Here is a 15785-nt window from a genome sequence, read left to right as displayed (position 1 = left end):
TAAATGTATCCACTTATGCTCCACAAAAGTTAGCTTCAGCCCCATTAGCGCTTGTTCTCAGTTGATTATAGATTGTAATTATAAAAAATAATTCATTTTTGAGATGTTCTCATTTATTTTTATATTTAAATTATAGATTTTACTATAACCCAAAAAAAACTAAAATCCATGCTCATCTAAAAATCAGTTTTTGCTGATTCTCTATAATCACTTTCCATAATCAGATTTAGCAAAATATAAAGACAAGGCCAACAGCAATGTTGGAGACCTTTAGACTTAGGGTGCATTCGATAAAATTGAAATATGAAATTTGAATCCATTAAGTTATTAAATTATTAAGTATTAAATCAAATATATTTGAGTATATATCACATTCAGTGATAAGTAAATAGTTTATCACTTATTTTTGGAAATAAATTTTGCCTCGAAAATTCAGTGTTACTTAATTAATTCAGATATTCAATTTTTTTTATTATTAAATGCATCTGAACATATTAAGATCTAAATCTATTAATTTAATTGTTGAATTGGGTTATCAAACAAGGTCTTATGCTACTAATTCTAAACTTCACTAGATCATGATCAATTTGAGTATTTTGTTCCGTATTTCTTCATATTATTTAGATGAGTTACTCTAACAAAGTAATAGAAATCAACAAAATCTCAAAAACTACTACCAATGTCTAAAAAATACATACATGAAATGAAATGTGATTGAAAAAAATATATAATGTTTAAGACATTTCTCATCAATATATAAAACTCATTCTCAATATATAAAATTTATCATCAATATATAAAATAATTATATCTTCTTCTTTAAAATAACATAATTGTGTTTAGAGTTATCAAAATATATACCTGATAGGGTGTAATTTGTTAGTCATTTTATTATTAATTTCCCCTTTTATCCCTGATAAATATTGTGTTAATTGCTGTTATCTGCTCATATTTGGTATATGGACTTAATTTCAGGAGGAAGCAGCAAACTACCAAAAAAAAGAGGGACTTTATGAAGAATATGGAGACTTCTAAGGACTTCAATCCTTGGGCCTTTGGATTGGTGGGGACCGCAAAGCCATAAGTCATGTGGACTCTCCAAAGAAAGCTACGGAAGTGGACTTGGAAGAGGAAGTACTTGAGGAGGTTTTGTCCACATGTGTGGCGACCACCTAGATAGCTTTAGTCTATCTTTCTTTTGTCTCTTAAAAGAGGGAACGTACAGGAAGCAAAAGGGGATCTCTAGTTTTAGTTTAGTTTTTAGCCTAGTCTTTAGTCTCTCTTTTCTTTTCTCCCGACTGGCCTCTGACACACGCCAGGTGTTCGACAATATTCCCCAACGGGAAAAACACCTTTTATTCCCTGCTTCTTAATAGAAAACGCAATGCTTTTGCAATCTATTAATTCGGGTGGTGATTTAATTATGCGGCGTGGCTAAATCCTCCATCTAGTCAAGGGGACAACTGACGAATGGGTTCACCACTACTGTGAGATCTAAACCGCTTTTAATTGTTTCCTGCATTTATTAGTATTCATATGTTTCCTGCTTTTAACCGCTATAGCTCGTGTGAGTGATTGAATAGATGCGCAATATTTAATTATTCATATAGGCTATTTTGCTAAATAGAGGTAACTGAATCCGTAATTATTCGCTATCTCTGTCTTTGTAGCAACTGGCGTAATTGGGTTTATGTCAGGGGAGCATACGATCTAGCTTAAATAAACCCTCGTAGCGTGTTTATTGGTTAGGATTGGGCCTTTCTAGTTATTACTGCAATCTAGAAATGAAATCCTACGGTCGTACCTAGGGTTAATTTTGGGTTAGAAAAATAGCTAACGGTCGTACCTTGGCTATCGAGAAATTAAGGAAGGGTTGGTTGTTTAGCGCGTGCGAGACAGCTATAACCAATCTATTAATAAAAGTTGGAATTATCTGTGAATCGATGATCAGTTGCGTGAACCATTCCTAAAGTGTACCCTTGGCTAGAGCTTCTCCAATTATTGTTTTTAATCAATTACTTTCTGCATTTATTTTGTTTAGTTGGCCTTTGATACCAAAACCCCCCCCATTAATCTTGATTTGAAAAGAAACAAATATCTCTCCAGTCCCTGAGGAGACGACCCTGCTTATCACTGTCTACTAGTTAGGGAATTCAGTTAAATAATTAATTCAGGTATATCGGATTAAGCAAACTCTTCGGGAACAGGGTGAATCAAGTAACCCATTGCACACCTAGAGTCCCTGCTCCAGTACTCGAATTGATTACTGACTGTTTCAGGTGGTAGTTAGGATTTATTTATTATTATTGCACAGGTTCGGCATCTGTCAATTTTTGGCGCCGTTGCCGGGGACTTGGCGTTTGAATTATTTGCTTCTTTTCGAATTCAGTTTTTATTTTGTTTTATTTTATTCTTCTTTTTCTTGGTATTTTTGCTAGTTTATGCCCCGTTCTTTTCGCACAGGTGACTTGGTATACGATCCTGAGGTTGAGAAGGCAGCGCGTAGGCGACGGCAAGAGACCAAGAGACGAAAACAAGGGCACTTATTTTCTGAAAACGAGTCAGTAAGAGACGATTTTAGCATGGCCAACACCCAGACATTGAGGGAGCTGGCTACCCCGGAGCTGACTCATCAGCCCTTGTGCATCACGTTCCCAACTCTGGCTGAGAATACCTCCTTCGAGCTGAAATCGGGATTGATTCAACTCCTACCATCGTTCCATGGCCTTTCTGGCGAGGAACCCCACAAACATGTCAAGGAGTTCGAAGTAGTTTGCTCCAGCATGAAACCTCCTGCGGTCACTGAGGAGCAAATAAGACTTAGAGCTTTCCCATTCTCTCTCAAGGATGCAGCGAAGGATTGGTTATACTACCTACCTGCAGGTAGTATCACCACGTGGGCACAATTGAAGAAGAAATTCCTAGAAAAATTTTTCCCTGCATCCCGGGCTGCGAGTTTGAGAAAGGAGATTTGCAGCATCAAGCAGTATTCCGGGGAGTCCTTGTATGACTATTGGGAAAGGTTCAACAGGTTGTGCAAGAGATGCCCACAGCATCAAATTAGTGAACAACTGCTGATTCAGTATTTCTATGAAGGACTCCAGTCAACTGACAGGAGTATTATTGACGCTGCGAGTGGAGGAGCCCTGGCGAACAAGACACCGAGGGAAGCGTGGGACCTTATTGAAGCCATGGCAGAAAATTCTCAGCAGTTCGGCTTCCGTGAGAGTAATCCTACCCGTAGAGTCAATGAGGCAGAGACGTCATCCGTCCAGCAGCAACTGTCAGAGTTGACGTCGGTCGTCAGGCAATTGGCCATGAGAGACACACCGCGAGCGAATGTGTGTGGAATCTGTACTAGCATGGAACACTGCACGGATTCGTGCCCCATTCTGCAAGAGGACGGGGCAGAACAGGTAAATATGGCCGGAGGCGTGCCCGCGGCCCGCAGGCAGTATGACCCGTATTCCAACACATACAACCCCGGTTGGAGAGACCATCCTAATCTCAGTTATGGGAACAGGCAACAAGGTTCATTCCCGAATCGTCCACCAGGATTCTACCAGCCTTGGCAACCAAAACCTCAAACCTCATCCTCCAATACAGGAAGCTCCTTGGAGGACCTAGTCAAGAACCTGGCCACGACTACTAACAACCTGGCCACGACCACTAACAACCTGGTTGCAACTACTACACAGCTTCAGCAGGAGATCAGATCCTTGGCCGCGAAAACCGAGCAGCTCCAGCAGGACACCAAGGCTGACAAGAAGGACCAAGATGTTCGAATAAGTCAACTGGCAACTGCCATCAACCGCTTGGAATCTCACGTTTATGGGAAACTGCCATCGCAACCCGAGGTAAATCCCAGGAATGTAAGTGCCATGACGCTGAGGAGTGGCAAGGAGCTGGAAGGACCTAAAATGAAGAATCCAAAAAGCAAAAGCGAGGAGGAGATAGAAAAGGAAATTGAGGAGGAAGGACGTATTCGTGAAGATCCTAAGGTAACCCCCACCTCTCCACTCACTATTAGCTCTAACTTACCCCCTTTTCCTTGCAGGTTGGAAAAGACAAGGAAAGTAGAGAAGGAAAAGGAACTTTTGGATGTATTCAGGAAAGTAGAGATTAACATCCCCCTACTGGATGCAATCAAGCAAATACCGAAATATGCCAAATTTCTGAAGGACCTGTGCACCCACAAGAGGAAGCTAAGGGGAGATGAACGAGTGGCGGTGGGAGAAAACGTGTCAGCTATACTCCAGAGGAAGCTCCCACCAAAATGTGGAGACCCAGGTATGTTTACCATTCCCTGCAAGATAGGAGGTACTCCAATTAGGAAAGCAATGTTGGATTTGGGGGCGTCAATTAATGTTATGCCTAAGACAATTTATGCATCTCTAAATCTTGGCCCGTTAAAAGGCACAGGCATCATAATTCAACTTGCAGACCGTACCAATGCTTACCCGGAAGGGTTAGTTGAAGATGTTTTGGTACAGGTCAATGAGTTAGTTTTTCCTGCAGATTTCTATGTCCTAGACATGGGGGATGAAAGGGCACTAAATCCGTCTCCTATTCTGTTAGGTAGGCCATTTTTAAGCACTGCTAGGACGAAAATAGATGTAAATGAGGGTACCTTGTCGATGGAGTTTGATGGGGAAATTGTAAATTTTAATATTTTTGAGGCGATGAAGTACCCAGATGAGACTAACTCTGTTTATGCTTTAAGTGTTGTTGAGCCCCTTGTACAGGAAATATTTGAATTGGATGGGGTTGATGCACTGGCAGTGGCATTGGCCAAACATCTTGAGTTGGGAGCAACTCCTGATGTAGAAATAAATGATGAGCTGTACCACGCTGTTGGAGCACTACATTCGCTCCCACCAATTTCCCCAAGGTATGAGCTTACTTCTGTTTTTGTACCAGAAACTCAGGCAAAATTGTTGCCTTCTATTGTGCAGGCGCCTGAGTTGGAGCTCAAACCTCTCCCAAAGCATTTGAAGTATGCTTTTCTCGGGGACAATGAGACACTGCCGGTCATCATATCTGCACACCTGTCACCAGGGCAAGAAGACAGACTAATTCGTCTTCTTCGGGATCATAATGAGGCGATTGGGTGGAGTGTAGCAGATATCAAGGGAATTAGCCCCTCCTTATGCATGCATCGAATCCGGCTTGAGAATGATGCGAAGCCAGTTAGACAAGGGCAACGGAGATTGAACCCACTAATGATGGAAGTGGTCAAGAAGGAGATACTTAAACTCTTAGAAGTGGGGATCATCTTCGCCATCTCAGATAGCCCCTGGGTGAGCCCGGTGCAAGTAGTCCCGAAAAAGGCGGGAGTAACAGTTGAAGAGAACCAAGAGGGTGAGATGGTCCCGATGAGGAAACCCACAGGATGGCGCCAGTGCATTGACTATCGGCGTCTGAATGCTGTGACGAAGAAGGACCACTTCCCTCTGCCTTTTATTGATCAGATGATAGAAAGGTTAGTTGGCCGTGTCTATTATTGTTTTCTTGATGGTTTCTCTGGTTATTTTCAGATTGCAATAGCACCGGAGGATCAGGAGAAAACTACCTTCACCTGCCCCTTCGGTACATTTGCATATCGGAGGATGCCTTTCGGCCTCTGCAACGCCCCAGCAACTTTTCAGAGGTGTATGGTAAGTATATTCTCTGAGTATGTAGAAAAGATTATTGAGGTGTTTATGGATGATTTTAGTGTGTATGGGGATAGCTTTGATGAATGCCTTGATAATTTAGCTTTAATTTTGAAAAGATGCATTGAGACAAATTTGGTTCTGAATTGGGAGAAATGTCATTTCATGGTGGATCATGGTATTGTTCTAGGGCATGTAGTGTCGGCCAGAGGTATAGAGGTAGACAAGGCAAAAGTCGATATTATTTCTGCTCTGCCTTACCCCGCAAGTGTGCGGGAGGTGCGCTCCTTTTTGGGTCATGCAGGTTTCTACAGGAGATTCATCAAAGATTTCTCGAAAATTGGATCGGCCCTGTTCAAGCTATTGCAGAAGGACGTGGCATTCGACTTCACCGAAGAGTGCAAGGTGGCATTTGACAGGTTGAGGGACTCGTTGACGTCACCACCGGTTATCCAACCTCCAGACTGGAATCTCCCATTTGAGATAATGTGTGACGCGAGTGATTATGCAGTGGGAGCGGTGCTGGGGCAACGGATTGGCAGAGCTGCTCATGCAATTTACTATGCATCGAAGGCGTTAAACGGAGCCCAACTCAACTACTCTACAACCGAAAAAGAATTGCTAGCTGTGGTTTTTGCATTAGAAAAATTTAGACCTTATTTGTTAGGTGCAAAAATAACAGTTTTCTCTGATCATGCAGCCTTGAGGTACTTGATGACGAAGAAGGATGCTAAACCAAGGCTCATCAGATGGATCCTGCTCCTTCAGGAGTTCAATTTGGAAATTAAGGATAAGAGTGGGGCAGAAAATTTAGTTGCTGATCACTTGAGCCGCTTACTTGCTCATAAGGAGGAGCCGCCATTGAGGGAGGCGTTCCCAGAGGAGCAACTATTGGCCTTTGACTCGTCTACTCCCTGGTATGCCGATTTGGTAAACTTTCTAGTGACTAATCAATTGCCTGCAGGGTGGCCAAAGGCTAAGAGGGACAAGTTGAAGAGTGACGCCAAGTATTACATTTGGGACGACCCGTACCTTTGGAGACAGTGTTCGGATCAAGTGCTCAGAAGGTGTGTAAGTGCAGGCGAATTTCACTCCATTTTGAATTTCTGTCATTCGTTTGCATGTGGAGGGCATTTTGGGCCCAAACGAACAGCTCGCAAGGTGTTGGAGAGTGGTTTTTACTGGCCTACTCTGTTCAAAGATGCTTATTTATTCTGTAAATCCTGTGATAGGTGTCAAAGGGTGGGGAATATTTTTCGTAGGGACCAAATGCTTCAAACCCCCGTGTTGTTTGCTGAAATTTTTGATGTTTGGGGGATAGATTTTATGGGTCCTTTTCCCTCATCTTTTGGTTTCCTATACATTTTACTTGCTGTGGATTATGTGTCTAAATGGGTGGAGGCAAAAGCCACCCATACTAATGATTCTAGAGTGGTTGCAGATTTCTTAAAATCTAATATCTTTGCCCGTTTTGGAATGCCAAGAGCTGTGGTTAGTGATAGAGGGACACATTTCTGCAACAAGACTATCACTGCCTTGTTTCGAAAATACGGTGTACTGCACAAGGTATCCACACCGTATCACCCGCAGGCGAACGGTCAGGCCGAAGTGTCAAACAGGGAAATCAAGTCGATCTTGGAGAAGATGGTGCGTCCGGACAGGAAGGATTGGAGTTTGAAGCTAGAAGACGCACTATGGGCTTATAGAACCGCGTATAAGACGCCAATTGGGATGTCCCCTTATAGACTTGTTTTCGGTAAGGCTTGCCATCTTCCCGTGGAGTTCGAACACAAGGCGTTTTGGGCAGTGAAGCAGTGTAATATGGGATTAGATGAAGCAGGGGCCCAAAGGAAATTGCAGCTACAAGAGTTAGAAGAAATACGAAATGAGGCGTATGAAAATGCCACGATCTATAAGGAGAAGAGTAAAATCTTTCACGATCAGCAGGTTTCTAGGAAAACTTTTGTAGTGGGGCAAAAAGTTCTCTTGTACCACTCAAGGCTTAAACTTTTTCCCGGTAAGTTGCGTTCTCGTTGGATTGGTCCATTTGTCGTTTCTAATGTGTTTCATTATGGTGCAGTGGAGATCCAAAGTTTAAAAACCGAGAAAAAGTTCGTGGTGAATGGCCATCGTCTCAAGCCTTATTATGAGGGTTTCTATGTTGAAGAAGTAGAAGTTGAACACCTCCAAAATCCACTTCATCATGCTTAGGGGTTTTGGCCATGTCTAGCCAAAGACAGTAAAGAAAGGCGCTACTTGGGAGGCAACCCAAGACTATTTGTTTTAGTTTTCATGCAATTTTGAAATTTTAGTTAGGTGTTAGTGTCAATTGATGGTTTGATGTTTTGTGGCAGGAGATTAGTAGTTAGACGTGCCCACGCCAGATGGTCGCGCCTGACGGATGAAATTTTCGTTCAGAATCTGCGGACTACATAGCAGTTAGACGTGCCCACGCCAGATGGTCACGCCTGACGGAGGAAATTTTCGCTCGGGTTCTGCGAACTCCATAGTAGTTAGACGTGCCCACGCCAGGTGGTCGCGCCTGACGAAGAAAATTTTCGATCAGATTCTGCAAACTCCATAGTAGTTAGACGTGCCCACGCCAGATGGTCGCGCCTGACGGAGGACATTTTCGTTCAGAATCTGCGGACTACATAGCAGTTAGACGTGCCCACGCCAGATGGTCACGCTTGACGGAGGAAATTTTCGATCAGGTTCTGCGGACTCTAGGACAGTTGAACGTGCCCACGCTAGGTGGCCACGTAAAAAAAAAAAAAAAAAAAAAAAAAAGGGCGAAAAGACGAAATTGCCCTTATTATTATTAAACAAAAAAAAAAAAAGAAAAAAAAACCTCCGTAGCCCTTCTTCCTTTCTTCCTTTTTCTTTCTTTCTTCTTCCTTTTCTTTCTTTTCTTCTTTTCCTCTTCTTGCTTGGTCCGCCGCCGCTCCTCTGCGCCGCCTAGCCCAACCGCACGCCGCCGGATCGCGCAGCCTCCTCTGCGCGCCGCCCAGCCCAGCCGCGAGCCTCTCTGCGCTGCACCTCCTCCGCGCGACGCTCCCTGCGCGCCACACCAGATCCACCCCAGCAGCCCAAGCGCGCTCCCTGCGCGCGGCGCCGCCCAGCGCTGCCGCCCCCAGCGCGAGATCCAGCCGCAGTCGCGGACCGCAGGCCGAGAGCCCAGACCGCGCGCGCAGCCCAGCAGCTCCTCTGCGCGCAGCTTCCTCTGCAACCTCAGCACCAGTCGTGCGCCACTCCGCACAGCAGCAGCAGCCAAGCGCGCGCGAGCTCCAGCCCAGACGCGCACAGCATCCGCCTCGGGCGACCATCGCGCGCAGCCTCTTCAGCGTCAGCCGCAACCAGCAGCGCCAGTCGCAGGCTGCAGTCCGCGCGCGCGACCAGGGGTGCAACCGACAAATCCGCATCGAAGGTTTTCAGCCCAAGATCGGAAAGATTTTTAGTTTCGTTTCCAACCTTAGCAACTACCGGCTATCCCTCCTGGTAAATTCTTTCTTTAATTTTCTGTCCCTAAGTAGCTGAGGCCAGATTACTAGCTTTCTTAGCTGATGTCAGATTTTAATTTCTTAGCTGAGGCCAGATTTTTGATTTGTTAGCTGAGGACAGAAACTGTGTGTTATTTGGGGTGCTGTGATATATCTGTGGTTGATTGTGGTCTATTTGTGAAATTTGGTGCTCAATCAGAGATATTGGTGGAAAGTTTTCACTCTGGTTGTTTATTTAATAGTTTTTGGGGAAATTTTGCTGCGGTTGTTTAATTAAGGAATTTTTGAGGTTGTTTGGTAGAATTTGGGGAAGTTTTCGTAGTTTCCGTGTTTAATTAGTTTTTGGGTGCAATTTTTATTGTTTATCTACTTAATTGATTCTTGGGCTATTTGGTTGCTATTTGTTCACTTGTTGGTGTTTGGAGCTGTGTTTGGGGACCCTTTGCTTTGTTCATTAACTACCGCTCCGTTTTATCCGACTTCACCTTGACTTTGCCCTCTTTTCCAATCCCCAATGACTAAACCGAAAACCAAAAGTAAGAATAAGCCTTCCACTTCATCTCCTCAGCCTACGGTCCCCTTAGAGGGACCTGCCCCATCGACTGGGCCTGGAGGGCCTCGTACCCGCCTTGGACGGAATAGGGAGATTCATATCTCCTCTCCGGCCCATTTTGGCGGTCATTTAACCTTCACCCGGGCTGCCGACAAGGAGCGGTATGCTTCGGCTTGCACAAGGAAGATAATTCCTTGTAAATACCTCCATGGCCCTACACTAGATTTGCTAAACCTGAGGGATGAGGTCGCACAGCACTTGACTAATGTAGGTTGGGCCCGCTATGCTTCTATAAATCAACCTGCTTTTACTGAACTCACGTGGGAATTCTATGCTACCTTTGAATTTAATATTTCTGAGCAATTCTCCGTTACCACTCCTGGGGTTGTGAGGTATCGATTAATGGGTAGAGAGTTCAACCAATCTATCACTGAGTTTAATTTGGCTCTTGGGTTTATTGATATTCCTTACTCCCAGAGTGAGGAGTATATGCACAGTGCGTGCGAGTATATAGAGCCATTTTTCTCTCATTACCTTGATTATTGGAGTGGCTTGTCAGTTGACCAGCAATGCTATGACCCCAGTCAGTCTAAGGCTTCTTATCTTAAGAGTGCCGCCTACCGCTATTTACATAGATTCATGGCCTATAGTTTCTCAGGTAGGAAGGATAGCTCGGGTACTCTGACTAAGCCCGAGTTCTTTTTCGTATGGTGCATGGTCACTCGGACTAGGGTCAATTTGGGTAGCTGGTTCGCCCTCCACCTCCGAACTGTGCTAAGTAAGAAAAATAAGCCATTAATCTTAGGCTCCTTTATTACTCAGTTAGCTGTAAACCTTGGGGTTTTGGACTTGAATAATCATAACTTACATCGTGCTTGTATTATGGAGCCCCTTGATTTGGTTTGTTTGGAGAAAATGGGTCTTGTGCGACAGGTGAATGGCGCTTTCCAGTTTGCTCCGCCGGGGCCAATCTCCGTTCCTCCGAGGCGCAAAGCTTCCAAATCCACTGCGACTGAGGCTGGTGGTCCGTCCACGGATGCCCCCGGGCCATCTTCTTCGGCACCTCCACCATCTTCCTCCGTCGATAGCCAGCTTGCAGCCCTCCGGTTCCAGATGCAGCACATGGACACTCGTATGGATCGGATGGAGCGGCAAATGGGCGGGGTGGCCCAGAATATAGCGCAGTATCTCCATCACGTGGGCTTCCGCCCGCCTTTTCCTCCGCAGCCGTGATTCATTTCTGCCCTCCTCCGTTTTAAGGGAAGTGTTGTTGCCCCAATACCTCTAATTTGGTCTTACTTTGCTTACATTGAGGGCAATGTCAGGTTTAGGTGTGGGGGAGGGTTAATTATGCTGTGGTTGTGTTTTTAGTTGTCTGTTTAAATTTTTCCCTTGCCTTAGTAGTCCCTTTTCTTTAAACTGTGATGAATGCAATTAAGATATGAGTGTACGTAGCAAGTTCATGCCATGGGGTGTTATATTTTCCTCGATAACGAATTGATTGATAAATATGCTGAACTTGACATAAATTTGACCACTCGTGCGATTTTTGAGCCTAATTTTTCGTTTCTTTGAGTGGTTAGTGCACATGGTTTGTCATTCTAGAACTTGCTCGGTTGTGCATGTCAAAATCACATTTAAATGAATTTAATGCATTGAAATGATAGGGCACCTAGGAATGAGCCGTTTTGGACTTTCTCAAAACTCACCCTTGGATTATATTACCATTAGGGAGCCAAGTTGAGCTTTACATCCTATTCTTTGCTTGAAACCCCAGCTCCTAGCCGAAAAACCTCTCTTTAGACTTTCTTTTCGAACCTTGTGTGAAGAAGTGCTTTGATTTCATTATACAGAATTTTGGAGTATTTCTAGAGGGGCATCGTACCTATCTGTTAATAAAACAAGAAAAAAAAGAGAAAACAGAAAAAAAGGGGATGTGAAAAGAAAAAAAACAAGAGTGCAGGAAACCAGCAAGTAAAGTTGACCTTTAGGGTGCTGGTTGGGACTATTAAAAAAAAAAAAAAAAAAAAGGGGAAAAAAAAGGGGAAGAGAAAAAAAAAGAAAAAAAAAAAGAAAAAGAGGGGAAATAGATGCATGAAAAAGGAGAAAAGGCGAAGGTTGTGGCAAGTGCTAATTCACTCCACTTGTGTGATGGTTGAGATGCCTTTAAATTTCAAAGGTGCAAGAATCTATGTAATGAATTTTTGGGCACTTTCTTTACACTTATGCACCCTTTTGACCCCTTTCAATCCTACCTTTTCACCCTAGCCCCACTACAACCTTGCAAGTCCCTTGATTGCTGCATTTAAATTCATGAGTAAGTGGTGGAGATATGATATATGAGCAAGCGTATGGTGGTGTCATTCTACTGTGTTGTTTTGAGAGCCATCTTATATACATTTCATATACACTTTGGAGCGAATGAGTGCACTTTAAACAGCGAGAATTGTTGATTTGGTATATTCTGATTTTGATAAGGTTATTGGGGAGCTTGAAATGCCATTCTTGGTATGAACTGCTGTGATTTGCTTAGCATCTCGATTGTACTTCTGAGTTAATTATGCTTGAGGGCAAGCATGATTCAGGTGTGGGGGGAATTGATAGGGTGTAATTTGTTAGTCATTTTATTATTAATTTCCCCTTTTATCCCTGATAAATATTGTGTTAATTGCTGTTATCTGCTCATATTTGGTATATGGACTTAATTTCAGGAGGAAGCAGCAAACTACCAAAAAAAAGAGGGACTTTATGAAGAATATGGAGACTTCTAAGGACTTCAATCCTTGGGCCTTTGGATTGGTGGGGACCGCAAAGCCATAAGTCATGTGGACTCTCCAAAGAAAGCTACGGAAGTGGACTTGGAAGAGGAAGTACTTGAGGAGGTTTTGTCCACATGTGTGGGGACCACCTAGATAGCTTTAGTCTATCTTTCTTTTGTCTCTTAAAAGAGGGAACGTACAGGAAGCAAAAGGGGATCTCTAGTTTTAGTTTAGTTTTTAGCCTAGTCTTTAGTCTCTCTTTTCTTTTCTCCCGACTGGCCTCTGACACACGCCAGGTGTTCGACAATATTCCCCAACGGGAAAAACACCTTTTATTCCCTGCTTCTTAATAGAAAACGCAATGCTTTTGCAATCTATTAATTCGGGTGGTGATTTAATTATGCGGCGTGGCTAAATCCTCCATCTAGTCAAGGGGACAACTGACGAATGGGTTCACCACTACTGTGAGATCTAAACCGCTTTTAATTGTTTCCTGCATTTATTAGTATTCATATGTTTCCTGCTTTTAACCGCTATAGCTCGTGTGAGTGATTGAATAGATGCGCAATATTTAATTATTCATATAGGCTATTTTGCTAAATAGAGGTAACTGAATCCGTAATTGTTCGCTATCTCTGTCTTTGTAGCAACTGGCGTAATTAGGTTTATGTCAGGGGAGCATACGATCTAGCTTAAATAAACCCTCGTAGCGTGTTTATTGGTTAGGATTGGGCCTTTCTAGTTATTACTGCAATCTAGAAATGAAATCCTACGGTCGTACCTAGGGTTAATTTTGGGTTAGAGAAATAGCTAACGGTCGTACCTTGGCTATCGAGAAATTAAGGAAGGGTTGGTTGTTTAGCGCGTGCGAGACAGCTATAACCAATCTATTAATAAAAGTTGGAATTATCTGTGAATCGATGATCAGTTGCGTGAACCATTCCTAAAGTGTACCCTTGGCTAGAGCTTCTCCAATTATTGTTTTTAATCAATTACTTTCTGCATTTATTTTGTTTAGTTGGCCTTTGATACCAAAACCCCCCCATTAATCTTGATTTGAAAAGAAACAAATATCTCTCCAGTCCCTGAGGAGACGACCCTACTTATCACTGTCTACTAGTTAGGGAATTCAGTTAAATAATTAATTCAGGTATATCGGATTAAGCAAACTCTTCGGGAACAGGGTGAATCAAGTAACCCATTGCACACCTAGAGTCCCTGCTCCAGTACTCGAATTGATTACTGACTGTTTCAGGTGGTAGTTAGGATTTATTTATTATTATTGCACAGGTTCGGCACCTGTCAATACCCTCGTAAGAAAATGAAGTTAAGGAAAATTTCGATTATGGATTGGCAAACTGGGAATTATCATGTATAATCTCTCTAAGCAAGCTGCAAACTTCTTGGTTCCAAAAGTTCAGAGGCTGGTAATGATTTAGCTGGAGAATATGTCTTTCATTTTTAGTCAAGTGTTGTATTCTTCTGATGACGGCCAATTAAAAGGCATGGAAGTGGTAATGAATAATTGACAAGTCAATAGTGATTTATTGTACGATCCAATCTCTTTTAATTGCTTGGAGTGAAAGGTTTCAGCTTAGAAAAATGGTACAAACGCGTCAAATTTATGGTGCTTTCCCGTGCTTCTTTTTCTTTGTATAAGGTACGATTTTACCTTTAAGCTGTTAGGATCTTCTGTACCATTATTCAATATTAAATTCAATGACAATTCACTTATCATATAAGGATAGAAAAAACTTAAATAAATAACAGATGGCAAGTTAAATGAAAAGAACATTTTGCATAAACATAAAAGTGGCATTGAGTTGCCATTGGAAAAATAGCACTGAAAATCCCATATGATTTTTGAGATGCTCTTCTAAGTGCTCGTTCTTGGTTCTCAATTGATTTTTTGAACTTGATTTTGGTTTTTGATTTTAGAAAATCTAAATATGGTGTTATCAATTGTTCTTTAAATTTCAGTTTTTGGGTTTTCAAAGATCCAAATATACTACTTTCCTTTTGGATCCAAAATTTGGCTTTTAAAAAATTTACAGAAATCAAAATCAGTTGAGAATTTGTCCTAAATTTGGATTGCATCTTTTGAACAAATTTGTAATATATATATATATTCTCATACCTTGTTGTGTAGTAGTATGATTTATGGAGGGATACAGTTATTAATTTTGATTGGTAGATTCTCTTCATTTGTTTGAATTGCATTTTTTTGGATTTTTTGTAGAAAAATTACTGTAACGATTTGATATATGTGAGGTAAAAAGGTGATTGGAAAATATATTCACGGAAAACGTAGCAATTTTTTTTAAAAAAAATTACTATCCAAACAAGGCCTAAATTTCATTGGTAAATTGGAAATAATCAAAATGAATGTAACTGTATAATTGCACTAACTAAAACCAAAGAGACCAAGACTTCTTGACTCCAAAAGTGTCCCAGCGACTAGTACTATTGTTGGAAAAAAAATGGCTTTCACGGGCCTACAATTTTTGGTCAAATTTCATGAAGGCCAATTAAAGCAATTATAGCCAGGAAAGTGATGGTGAATAATTGACTGATGAAAAGAAATTTATTGAACGATCACCAATCTCTTTTAGTTGCTTGGAGTGAAAGTCTTGCTCCGAAAACGATATGGTCAAAAAGCATCAAAGCCATGGCAGTTTCCTGCATTTCTTTTTCTTGTCTTTGTATCTTTATGCAGCGCTTTTTTTCTAAAGTAGTTTCGTTCTATCTGTCGATATTTGGTCCCATGACCAGCATCAACCAGTTATCGTCTTCTTCTTTAGGGGGCGAATTTCTCATAATATTGTTAAAATTAAAAATCGTCACAAAATTGGTGCTGTTCGATGGAGGGTTCTTAGTTAGGGGTCGCCGCAACTCCGATGTGCAGTTTCAAGTAAAAATAATTTTAATTTTCATTTATTTTGGTTTGCTTCAGTTTCCCTTTTTCTTTTTAATTCCTTCAAACCATCACCGCTCATTTGATTTGCGGCAAAGGTTTTTTTAAAATTTTTATTTGCATCGCATGAGCGGCAATAAATTTTTTATTTTTTGTTTGCATCGCCGCTCATGAGATAAGCGGCGATGCAAAATCTTGTGGCAGATGGAACAATTCCTATTCCTGTAAGGAAATGAGTTGTTCCAAATAATTGTTCCACAGTGCAATCCGAGAAGGGGGAAATCTGGTGTACATATATTCATGATGGTTGAAGACGTGGTGCTTTTTCCATTCTGATTTATGTTATATCCGATTTGCCACGTTGAATGAATTATATGAAATGAGGATCTCAGGCTATGTCTTACT

The 15785-nt window shown here is 42.0% G+C and overlaps 1 protein-coding gene and 1 non-coding gene across 2 annotated transcripts in view; one reads left to right on the top strand and one right to left on the bottom strand.

The window, feature by feature from the left end:
- Positions 1-15785, top strand: part of LOC113719694 (probable RNA-dependent RNA polymerase 1) — a 93814-nt gene that overhangs the window by 62937 nt on the left and 15092 nt on the right. The gene's annotated exons all lie outside the window — the stretch shown is intronic.
- LOC113719747 (small nucleolar RNA R71) lies at positions 2955-3061 on the bottom strand. The gene has a single exon (XR_003455005.1). It is a non-coding gene; the product is annotated as a small nucleolar RNA R71 (small nucleolar RNA).

This window comes from Coffea arabica, chromosome 11e, assembly GCF_036785885.1.
Source record: "Coffea arabica cultivar ET-39 chromosome 11e, Coffea Arabica ET-39 HiFi, whole genome shotgun sequence".
NCBI classification, from domain to species: Eukaryota; Viridiplantae; Streptophyta; class Magnoliopsida; order Gentianales; family Rubiaceae; genus Coffea; species Coffea arabica.
Note: the sequence above shows the minus strand (reverse complement) of the source record. Positions and strands in the feature narration are given on the sequence as shown.